The sequence below is a fragment of the Acyrthosiphon pisum genome, chromosome X (assembly GCF_005508785.2).
Source record: "Acyrthosiphon pisum isolate AL4f chromosome X, pea_aphid_22Mar2018_4r6ur, whole genome shotgun sequence".
Classification (NCBI taxonomy): domain Eukaryota; kingdom Metazoa; phylum Arthropoda; class Insecta; order Hemiptera; family Aphididae; genus Acyrthosiphon; species Acyrthosiphon pisum.
This window is the reverse complement of record NC_042493.1, coordinates 129,650,566-129,662,821: the sequence shown is the minus strand read 5'-3', so window position 1 is coordinate 129,662,821 and position 12,256 is coordinate 129,650,566. Positions and strand designations below refer to the sequence as shown.

At 26.3% G+C, this 12,256-nt stretch overlaps 1 pseudogene; it reads right to left on the bottom strand.

The window, feature by feature from the left end:
• LOC107884499 overlaps positions 1–4,603 on the bottom strand; it is a 13,629-nt pseudogene extending 9,026 nt beyond the window's left edge.
• Between the last annotated feature and the right edge of the window lie 7,653 nt (positions 4,604–12,256).

The following is a 12,256-nucleotide window of genomic DNA, read 5'->3' as shown; positions in this document are numbered from 1 at the left end:
AGATACCAAATACACGTTTTATTACTAGTAAATTGGTAGTTAGATAACGTACAGATTATTAAGGTTGTAACTTGTAGGTACAACAATGAATCGGCGTATAACAGAAGCACTAAGTATATTATTATTATTATTCATTGATGGCATTTTTACAAATTAAATACAAAATTCTAATGTAAATAACTTCTTTAATTATCAACCCATAATTATGAATGATACGTCAAAATTCGTTAAAAAAAAAATCCTATATGAATCATATTTCAAAAATATAGGTTCCCATTTGAATTTTAAAAGTTACCCCTAAAATCTCCCCTTTTTAATTAATAAAAAAAATAATTAATATCAAATTAGTTTAGAGTATATGATTCAAAGAGGTTTTCACATAGGTCATTTTTTTCTAATTTAAGTAGATCATGCTGAAATCTGCTGTCACATGAAATTTGGAACACCCTGTATATCTATGATAGTACTACGATTTTTAGTTTATGTATAACGCGTTATAAGTACCTAATGGATATTGTGATATGATTAATTTGGAATTTGTTATAGATACCAGCTATTATTGGTCAATTTTTTTTTTTTAATACCATACATAAGTATATAATATATCGTATACCTAGACTGACATACAGTCTCCACTCAGATTCGTTTTTCTTATACAGTGATAATATATCATTGAATTCAAATTTAATACTATCCATTACCCACTTCTAACCTACTGTATACATCAGAGCGACATCCACTTACCCACCTTTTTTTGTAGTCCTTGTTATTCTAATTATAAGATTAATATTACTGTAAAAACACATTATCCAAAAAAGTGGTCTCGTGCCTTATTGTATATTGGCCGTAGTTCTTGAAACTCGCGAGTACATTTCATATTTCAGTACACACCGTCCTTTATTATTCATCACTAAAAGTGTTGTAAATTGCGATTCTGTCGTTTAAATTATAAATTTAAAAAAATGTATCAATAAATAACCTATTCAAAAAATAATTGCGGTCTTTGAAACTTGTTTTTTTACACGTATAAAAAAGTTACCTACAGTTTAATCCTCGTCTCCTCATATCTAATACCAGATTGACATCGACATTGATGTCAACTTTATTCAATAGAAACAAGACATAAACATGTACCGATGTATATGTATGTAGTGTAGATACTCTTAGTTATTATCCTTTAACTCTAGGCAATACATTATTTAATATGTAAAAGCAATATAGAATCAAACCTAACTAATCAAAATTTAAAATAATATAGCAATATTATGAAATCGTAAAAATGTAAAACTAGTAGGTATAGTACCTATTTAAAATTGAAACTATAAGGTCAAAAAAAAAAAAAGAAAAACCCGAAGACGATTAAACAGATATGGTGCAATAATATAAAAAATATACAATTTTAATATCAATATATTATCATTTTATATTCTGAGTTGGGTTAAATGTATTGATTTTACAACGATGTATGGTGAGTTTTTTTTTTATGCTTGTGTCTGTGTCACGACAAGTAGTCGAAATAATAATACTTCGATTTTCAACTTCAGTATCTTGTTTGATAGGAAAGTGAATCTTATTTGTGCATTGGGGAAGATCAAATTTAAACATCAAAATCGACATAATCGATTTTGATGTACTTAATTCTAAAAAAAATTACTTTAAATAGGTATATGCAATTTTAACTAAATGCTGTTTCTATTAGCATTTTAAATGCACAATACAATTTTCTAAATATTATGTCTATAGTTCTAAGCTGTTTACGAAAATTTATTACTCCAATTTTTTTAGTTTTTTCCTCTATATAGATGCCAATAAATTTTAATTTGGTGGGCCAAAAGCTTGAAATTTTAATACTAGGGTCCTAATATACCGGTACAAAATACGTATAAATGACGAAAATTTGCAAATTATTAGAAATTCATAAAAAAATTTTCTTTTCATGAACGTAGATAAACAAGATTCATTATAAGTTTATCTACGTTTATGAAAAAAAATCTCTACTGGAAAGTCAAATTAAATTTGTATGCGAGCATGTGAAGTTCAAATTTTTACATTAGATATTCATTCGATTTCTCGTGTAGCAATTTTCTTATTTTGTTGTAATTAAAAAATAAATAAATTTAAATACTTGAAATTTACATTATATATTTATTTTATCAATGCCTATTCATGATAACATTTTCATAATATTTTGACTCGTATTGAGTTATTACGAACAGTTTAAAATTTCAATTTTTTTTAGTTTTTTCTATAAATGTCTATAAAATTGTATTCGATGTGCCAAATAGTGTGAACATTTAATACAAGGCTTATATTGTTACTAGAGTGATTAAAAAAATACATAGGCACACTTTTTTTTTCACTAATCTTTAACATTAATCAAAAACTCGTCAATTTTCAAATTTATTATAATTAAGAATTATAAATTTGTATGACTAAGGGTTAAAAATTTAAAGCCAAGATTCTCATAAATAGTTCAATCTGTTACCAAAAAATCTAAGAAATATACGAATACAGTATTTATTACAGACATTTAAAATTCAATTTTGGACGAAATTACGTATTAAAACCAGTAATAACGATTTTATTGAACCTAGCCGTTTTTCGTTTTTTGCATAAGTACAATAGGTTTATATCATGAAATTCAAATTTAACACCATCCAGTACAGTGACCCATAATTAACCTACAGTATAGCAGTGCGACATCCACTTACCCGCTTTTATATAAAATTTATTTCAGAAAAAACTATAACTAACACAGTCTTAAGTATATCCAACATTATTTTATTTGAACCCTTTACGTAACCAATATAAATTGTTTTGGTATATTAATGATGTTGTACATTGTTGATAGGTTATAGTATCATTGATTATAAATACTATGTAGCATTTAATAGTATTTAATATTTATAATCAATGGGTATAGGTAGGTAGGTTTTATAGGTAGGTACCTATGACCTATTATAAAGAGGATGCTACACCAATCAATATCGCGGTAAAAACATATTTACATATCTATGCAAAATAACGAAATATCAATAAAAACTAAAAATTGATTTTAGAGTAAAAATACTTGTTATGAAAATTATCAAAAACAATGTTTAGAAGACTATTAACTATTTACGGTTGCACATAGACGTTTTTCGAAATATTTACTATCAAAAGAGTTACAATTATAGTTATTATTATTTAAAAAATGTAATAAAAAATCTGAACTTTATATAACTAGCAGTATATTATTTAGTATTAAATAAAACCCTGCTTAGGTCTCCGAAACAAGTATTTTTGATCTAAACTAACTACTTTTTAATATCGTTTCGTTTGTTTTGCATACAATTTTTACGTTGTTAGATTTACTTTATCATTACCGTAATGAGTGGCCGCCTACCTGTTGTTGGGTCGGACCGACACGGTGACAGTGATTTCCCCATATTACGTCAAAAAATGAATTTATTTATTTAGATTGGTGTATATGAAGGTAGTAGCATGTAGGACACTTTGTTTGGTCACCTATAAAAAATTAAAACCGCTTTCAGTTTGTACTATGTAGTTTGCCAAATTCATGTATCATACTGATTGCGATCACAATTCGCGATCTAAAGTTTTGAGCGATTTAATTTTATCTCATCTTGTAAAATATATTTCCTGGATTATTTATATCGTACAAAATTTCCGCGATCGATTTTTATAAATTTGTTTACAACGTACAAAATGTCCGCGGTACCTATGCAACTCAAACAATAGATAGTACATAGTGTTCGTTTACAGTGCATGAACGAGAAGGTTCTGAAATTTAATGTCTATTGCCCATAATTTTCTGGGATTTTGGCCCTATTTTAAAAGTCGTCTACCGATTTCGGGTATGCCCAAAATATATTTTTAATTCTAGGAGTTAATTGTCGGACGTCGTTATGGGCGAGATAACGCGATCGTGTCATACACGAAACACCGCATCAGTCGAAAGAAGATTCTTTAGTTTGAAGTGTATATATACAAATATATTACATCAGAATTTATTTTAATACAAATGACACCACGTTACGAACCACTGAAACGATATATTTTCACCCCTCGCACTCTGGACTGTTGTGACCTTCGAATATAAAACGTGGTACGATAATAATATAATGTTGCCTACACTCGCGGTTAGGAATGTTGCACCGGCTACATTATATACATATATATATATATATATATATATAACTGTATGTGTGTGTGTGTGTGTGTGTGTGTGTGTGTGCTGGCGAGGGTTGTAGCAATAAATTATAATGTACATACATATATATGACCATGTAGTCTTGAGTGTTCTTTGTACGACGTATATTGGAAATATTTGTGAGGATATATATATATATATTATTTTTTTTTTTTGGTACAGGTTTTCATTTTTTTCTGTGGAATTCAAACAACTATTATTTTGTAAATGGCTTTTAAAATAATTCTGTTGGCCCTTCTGTCTCGGCTATAGGTCCACATTATAACGAGGGGTCTCGAAAGAGTCACTATTATATTATATTATCATGGTCACATCTCTTACCATATGGCGCCATTTCCAGTCGATAATCTTTAAATTTGAAAAGAAACACGAAAGCCCGAATGTACGCATAACGTTACAATACTCAAACGCCTTTATTAATATTAATAAACTGATAATAATCAAAATATTGTTTTCTGTTCACAGACTATAGTTTTATTGAGTTATATGGCTATCAGTTTGTGACTTTATGTCCCCTATTAAAATCTACGTGACTACGTAAACATGTAGTACATACAGTCTTTGCAAGAGAATTTGCAAGTTTGCAAATTCTGTATTTAACTAACCACTCGCTAACCCTGATACACAATTTTGTAACTACCTAATAATTTCTTTTTTTTGTACTACCTACCTACAAATACAAGAAATAAAGCGGGTACGTAGGTGTCGCTCTGCTGTACAGTAACTAATTGCAAATGGATCACTATGTAATGGATGGTGTTAAATTTGAATTAAATTATATAAAATCATTGTATACAAAAAACGACACTGGGGGAAGACGGTCAATCAGCCCATAATATTACCAAGTATATTTTGATGATATTATTTTGATTATAGAGTAATTCATTTTACTATTAGGCTTGTTGTCCAACAGTGAGTTAAATTAATTTAAAAAAAATTACATTTAAAAATGTCATTGTGTGTATACAATACAATAATATAGTACCTATATACTCTTTTTTCGTGAGGGGGGCTCAAATATTTGCTAGGGCTAGGGTACTACCGGATTTTTAAATAATAGTGAGTTGGTTCATTCTATCATATTTAAGAATATTAAATTTTAAAACTCCCATTATATTTTCTGCGCTTTGCCACCAGTGAAGTTATAACATTACATTTTTAATTCTTTACTGTCGATTTAAGCCTGTGCTTTCTTAAAAAAAGATACTTCAATACCTATCTAAAACTATTTTCTTTTATTTTCAATTTACTCATATAGATAAGAGTCCTAACTATAGGTATAAATTACTATAAGTTACTTAGTATGTAATTTCGTAAAAATTTGAAAATAAAATAACTATAAAATAAAACAGTCTTTTTAGATTTTTTAGAATTTTTGGTTCTAGAATAACCTAATTACGTTTTACCTTGTTTTAAATATTCAATCTTCAGCTATAAAAATTGAAATTTTTATAAACTTTTAAGTACAAAACCATTTTTAAATTTTCAATTTAATTGGTACCTAACTGTTGTCAAAAATCGAACTTTTAAGTTTAATTGCATATAAAAAAAATTGTGCCAAAAACAAAACCGAATTTGCATAAATATTCATGTTTTCCCTTAATTTTTCACCGTTTTTCCCGATGCTTTTGAAAAATACTGGGAAATTTTTACTTTTGACCACCACCCCCCACTCACTGAGCACCAACTAGATTCACTTTACTATCAGAAAAGATGGTGTTGAAGAAAATCTTAAACATTTTTACTGTCCTAAAAGGTGATGACAGACACATATAAAAATTTAAAAAAACACTTATCATTTTAAAAACAAAACATTAAACTTAGAATATTAGATTAACAAATAAATAAATAAATACTAAATAATTAAATAATAATATTGTCTATCATGAAGAACTAGTTGTACCTGTTATATCATGGTTATCAAATTTATACAACAGCGTTTGCTGTAATTTATAGAACTGAGTTTAGTAGTTACCTCATAATAATAATATAATATATTACAAGCACTTAAGCTGCTTTAGTTAAGCCCCCCCCCCCCCCCCGTAGCTATGGCACTGCTTAACTACATAGGTACGTTAAACAAGATAGTCAAAATACTGATTAGGAGGTGTAAATAAATAATATTTTGATTTAGTCAAAAAAATGTTTGTTTTATTTTTTAATATCCTAATTTAATTTATTGTAGAAATAAGATGACTCTTTGATTGTGCAAATTGTAATTTCACCATAATTATTAACTCGTTAAAATACGTAAAGAAAAAAAAATCAAAATTCTCTATAAGTATGGTAGTGAAGTATAGGTACAATGTTGTGCGTATGCGTATATAAACTTAGAATCGCAAACTTTGGATTGTTATAAATTCGAAAATAATGATTTACGAAAATTAATTTTGCACCATTTTTCTTAACTCGTTGAAATACATGTTTCCAAAAAAAATTCTGGGTAGTTATAAAGTGAATTTATTCAAAATATTACATTTATTTTGTTTGTAATAAAATAAAATGTAGGCAGTAGGTACTTAGATAGGTTTTTTTTTTGTACGGTTTATAAAAGAAACTATAATTTTCTTGTATATGAATGTTATAAAGGCTCTAGGGGGGAGGGTCAATCCACACTCACGCACACTTAATGGAGTCCCTACCACAGATAAGCGGTCGGTATAAAAATGTAAGATTACTGTTCGATTAGTTTAGAAACTATAAATAAATAGCATTTGATACAAGCTTTCAGGGGTGGATTTATGGAAATGTATGGGAATTATTTTGGCATGGGAAAATATTGTAAATATATCGACGCACAGTCGCACAGATGATTTATGATTATTATTTTTTAACTATTTGTGTAAATAATTTAAATTCCACGGTCAAAACTCTCAAACAAAGCTTCACTGATATTAAAAAGAGGAAATGTTTGTTAAAAAAAAACCCATAACATGTCGGTTAGTAAAATGTAGGTAAATACTAATTGATAAAAACAAATAGTGTTTAATACTTATATTTTAAGTACATAAGTAAAATCATTATTCGGAGAATATTTTAAACACAATCTTTTAACAGTTTATTAAATACTATAGGTAGAGGTACTCAAATACTTTTTGAAAGTATTTTTAATAAGCAAACAGATTGTATTATTGCTCACTGTTGTAATACACAATATAATACATTTTATATTTCAATAATTTGTACAATAAAATATACTATAATTTTATTCTACAGATTAACGGCTGGTGTAAGAATGTACCTAATATTACTGTTCGAATGGTATAAAAACTAACATAATATTATATTATACTATATTATATACCAGCGGTTCTCATCCTTTTAATATTTACGTACCACGTGCACTGTTTGAAAATTTTCATGTCGCACTAAATTTGAACAAATAACTGTTTTTTTTTTGCATATTCAAATTGTATACGTTATTTTACATGTATGGAATTTTATTTTATTAGTGACTACCTAATTATGATATAATATAAGCACCTAATGCATACAAATAAATGGTATGTGCAAAATTATTCTTTATATTATTATTAATATCAAATAAACCAAATATTATTTAATGTCAATAAAAATGCATTCTTTTTTAAAAAGGGATTTACTTAGCGTACCTACCATCAAATAACGAAAAATTATATTAAAATGTATGAAAATGAAATATAGTTATATACCTATATATAATAATATTATCTGTCGTGTAGAATTTTATTTATTGTTGCTCGCTTTTGCATTTATAAGTGTAATTATTATGCGTGTGGTATATGCATAGGCGTATCTAGACAATGGCTGGGGAGGCAAATTGCAAAAATTTTAATATTTACGCACTACGTAATATATATATATCTACTTACAACTTACCTAATATTAATTGTGACTCTTTTCTCATAGTATTCTGTATTACAATATAAACACCTGTAACTTTTTATGGAAATATGTAAACCTCTAACATTTAGATGTTACTTTAGAAAGTCACTGTTGTTTACTACAAGCTATGTCAACTGTCTTGTTAAATAAATGCTAGGACATAAAGCAAACTATTAATGTTGTTTTAAATTGAAATTAGGTACCTACGTGACCATTAAAATTGAATATCAAAAAATACAATTATATTATTATTATAAATGAGAAAAATGTTTATATTACTGCAAGTAGATAATTAGTGAATACATGAAAAAAAAAATAACAAACAAAATACAATCAATTAAAAAGTTTTTTTACAATTCCACACGCCTAATCACTGGTTTTAATATTTTGAATGTTTCAATTTATTATGTCATCAATGCCAATATTGTATTCAGATTTCTGTCCAATACCTATTGCTAATATTAAAGGATTGTGCTTCTAAATTTTAGATTCTGAGTGGAACGATGAATGTATTGATTTTACAATGATGTGTGTTTTTTTATTTTTTTTTATTTTTATTATAATATTATAACTTATAAGTATTGATTTAAATATTTTATGTTTAAAAATGTATAGAATTGTATCATATTTTATTTTATTTTAATGATCTCTTAAACTCAGCATTCTATTGGTGTATCTTAAGCAAATATTGACAATTTATAAATTCAATTTTCCTAATATGTTCTTTAAGCTATAAAATCATAACTTATATACTAATGAAAATCTTATATTTAATTTTTGATAGGTTATAAAATCAGTGGTGATGATACTAATAATGAAAATAATTATACAGCTGGTAGTAACAACAATGACAATCCTAATTCACTGGCTGAAATCAAACATAGTAAATATAATTTTATTATAAAAATTAAAACTTGTTAACACTCAATACATTGTTTTTAGCAAATAACAAAAGTCCACAATTAATAATTGCAACACCGCCGGCGTCTAGATCATTGGTAGTAACTTCAGAAGGTCTTATTACACCTACTGAACTTGGTTAGTTTACTTTTATGTGATTATGCTGTTAATATGTTTCTAATTTAGCTCGTTATTTATATCCCTTTCGTTAATATAATTATATTTTTCTTATTTATCATGAATAGGTAAAGATTTTCAAAAAGAAGTTCTCCATACTCTGTCTTTCATAAAACATGAATTAAGAAGAATTGTAAATAATCAAAGAGATCTTACTCAAAGATATGATGTAATGGAAAGTATTTTAGAAAAAATGCAGTCATCATCTGACTTGTCTCATACTATGAATAAGTCATCTACACCAATAACAGACGTGACGGGTAGTTATTCATTACCACTAGATAACTCACAAGACCTTGAAATATTTGAAGAACGAATTTCTGAAGATAGTACATTCCGCATTAATTTAGTAAGGAATTATATTATAATATTCAATTCCAAAATAAAAATAAATTAAGAATTATTCAATTTTTATGCATTTTTATTATATAGGTAAGTCAACTATCCTATTTAGGCGGTAAACATGTCAAGGCTGTGGTTAAAAGGCTCATGGGTAAATTATTTAAAGATGAATTGCTTAAAGACTTTTCATACACAGGAAAAAAAGGAAAAAAGAAATTTTCAACCTTGACAACTTGTTCAGTTATATTTGGTATGTATACATTTAAAATGTTATAAATATTTTATAATATTATGATGATAACCTATATTATCAGAGAAAAAAAATTAATTCAACATTACATTTACTACGACTATAAGCTCCTCAAATTTTATTTTATTCAAGTTTTAAATTTTTTTTAATTTAATTTTGCATAACATATAATTTAGTAGGTATAGTTGTACTGGCGACTAATTTGGTGTCATAGTTACAAAGCATATAATTACCTCACCATCTATAATTGCTAGCGACCAAGCTATTTTCATTTTAAATCCATTTTATGAGAAAAAAATATCTTCATTCTTTATAAAGTTATAATCTGCAGTTATTTATACCAATAGGCTCATCCACTTAATATATGAAGTTAATGTATTAATCGATTAACTTTTAAAAAGTGTTTTTGATGTATTGTATCTATTTGGTTACAATACGTAATTATGTTATTATTGTAGTAATAACTAATATTCACTATTATAATGGTTTTTCAGATGCTGTCAAAACTCAAGCAAAATTTAAACAAGTCTCACAAAGTGAAATGGAAGACATAATCAAATATATTCTTGCTCAAGCACCATTCAATATCAAGAGGCTTACAAAAGATTTACATTAGTTTACTGAACATAAATAGTTTAAAAAACATTGTTATAAAATATATATTTAATTTTTAATGTATATGATTCTTAAAATAACGTTTTCATACATTATTTAAAAAAAGTGTAAACATCAAAGTAGATGTAGAATGAAGTTATTTTAGACTTCTGATTTTTCTCAGTGTACTCATAATTCAGTAATTAAAATTAAAAAATACTCTCAATATTTTTATCGTCTTAATTGTGGTTAATTGTATACTTTTATATTACTTTTATACTTTTATACTATTATATTCAGTGGCAAAAATCCTTTATTTTAGGGGGGCCAAACTTAAAAAATTTACCAGTTGCCATCAACTAATTTTTTTTAGTTATTCATACAATATTATAGCACCAATGTAATTATAAAAGTAAAAAATCTATATCAACTACACAGATCCAACAGACACTACACATACACAACTAAGTTTTTTATTTTATTTTTTTTTGCGGTGGAGCGGCAAGTGCCTATTGCTTAAGGAAATTAGCGCCACTGAATTGTAATATTATATTATGTTGAATCACTCTTCTATGTTCCTAATATGAATATAATTACATATCATAATAGGCTGTATTATATATATATTTAAAATAATACAATATTAAGTAAAAATTTTATATAAATTTTTGTTTGATTAAATTGTATTTATTTAATACATATGAAAAATTACCATTTAATATTAAGTTTCAATATTTATGAAAATTTACCGAAACGGTTTTACAATATTTAATAGTCATTAATAAATATTTAATAACTTATCACCAATGAAAATTAAATATTTATTAATTATTGATATTTATTTTCAAATATTTATTTAATTTTAAATAAATATATATATGCTGTGTGATAAATTACCATTAAATATTAATTTTTAATATTTATTAAAGTTTACCGAAACGGTTCAAACAATATTTAATAGTCATTAATAAATATTTAATAACTTATCACCAACGAAAATTAAATATTTATTAATAATTGATATTTATTTTCAAATATTTATTTAATTTTAAATAAATATGTATATGCTGTGTGGGTGGCTGTTCATTGTGCAGTTAATCAGGGGCCCTGATTGTTTTCGGTGTAGTAGGATATTTCCCCCCCCCCCCCCCCCCCGATATATTTTTGATGTGGACATTTTTCCCCAAATTTTTTTTCAAAGTTTATTATTGACTAATAATATTGAATTTAATAATTCTATTATTTAATAAGAAATTATTTTTTTTTTAATTTAAAACATAATATAAACATTTTTTTTTTTCATAAATATAATAGGTTATAAATCTATTTGTTCGATCCACTGAACTACTTCAAAAAAAAAAATTTTAAAAAAAATAAGCATATATTTTATATTTTAAGCATTAAAAATTAATAAATTAATGGTCGGGGGGAATGTCCGTGATTCAGTGTGTATACCTACGTTATAAATAAAGTTTGTATTTACCATAATTTTATAAATTGATATTAGACATAACCATAAATTATATTTTTAATGATAAAATAATGCATAAGTTAAACAATTAGCCGTATCCCCCCCCCCCCCATGACAAAATCATTTTACCGCCACTGTCTTCTTTAAACACCTCTTTATAATAATTCTAAGATACATTCTCTGTATCTGGATGTAACTAAAAATAAGAAAGTTTACAAAACAATTAATCTCAGAATTTTAAAAAAAAAGTACATCAACTTATTTAATACTTACAAGCAGAGTTTTGCTATTATAAAGACGGTTGCGTACACACTTAAAAATGTGTACGAAATCAGAAAAAGCAAAAATCTTTCTACTGGAATCGAGAGGGTGAATAAAATAATTCCTGAGGTTGTCTTGGGTACCATTAATTCCAGGTCTACCCACATTTTTTTATTTGTTGTTG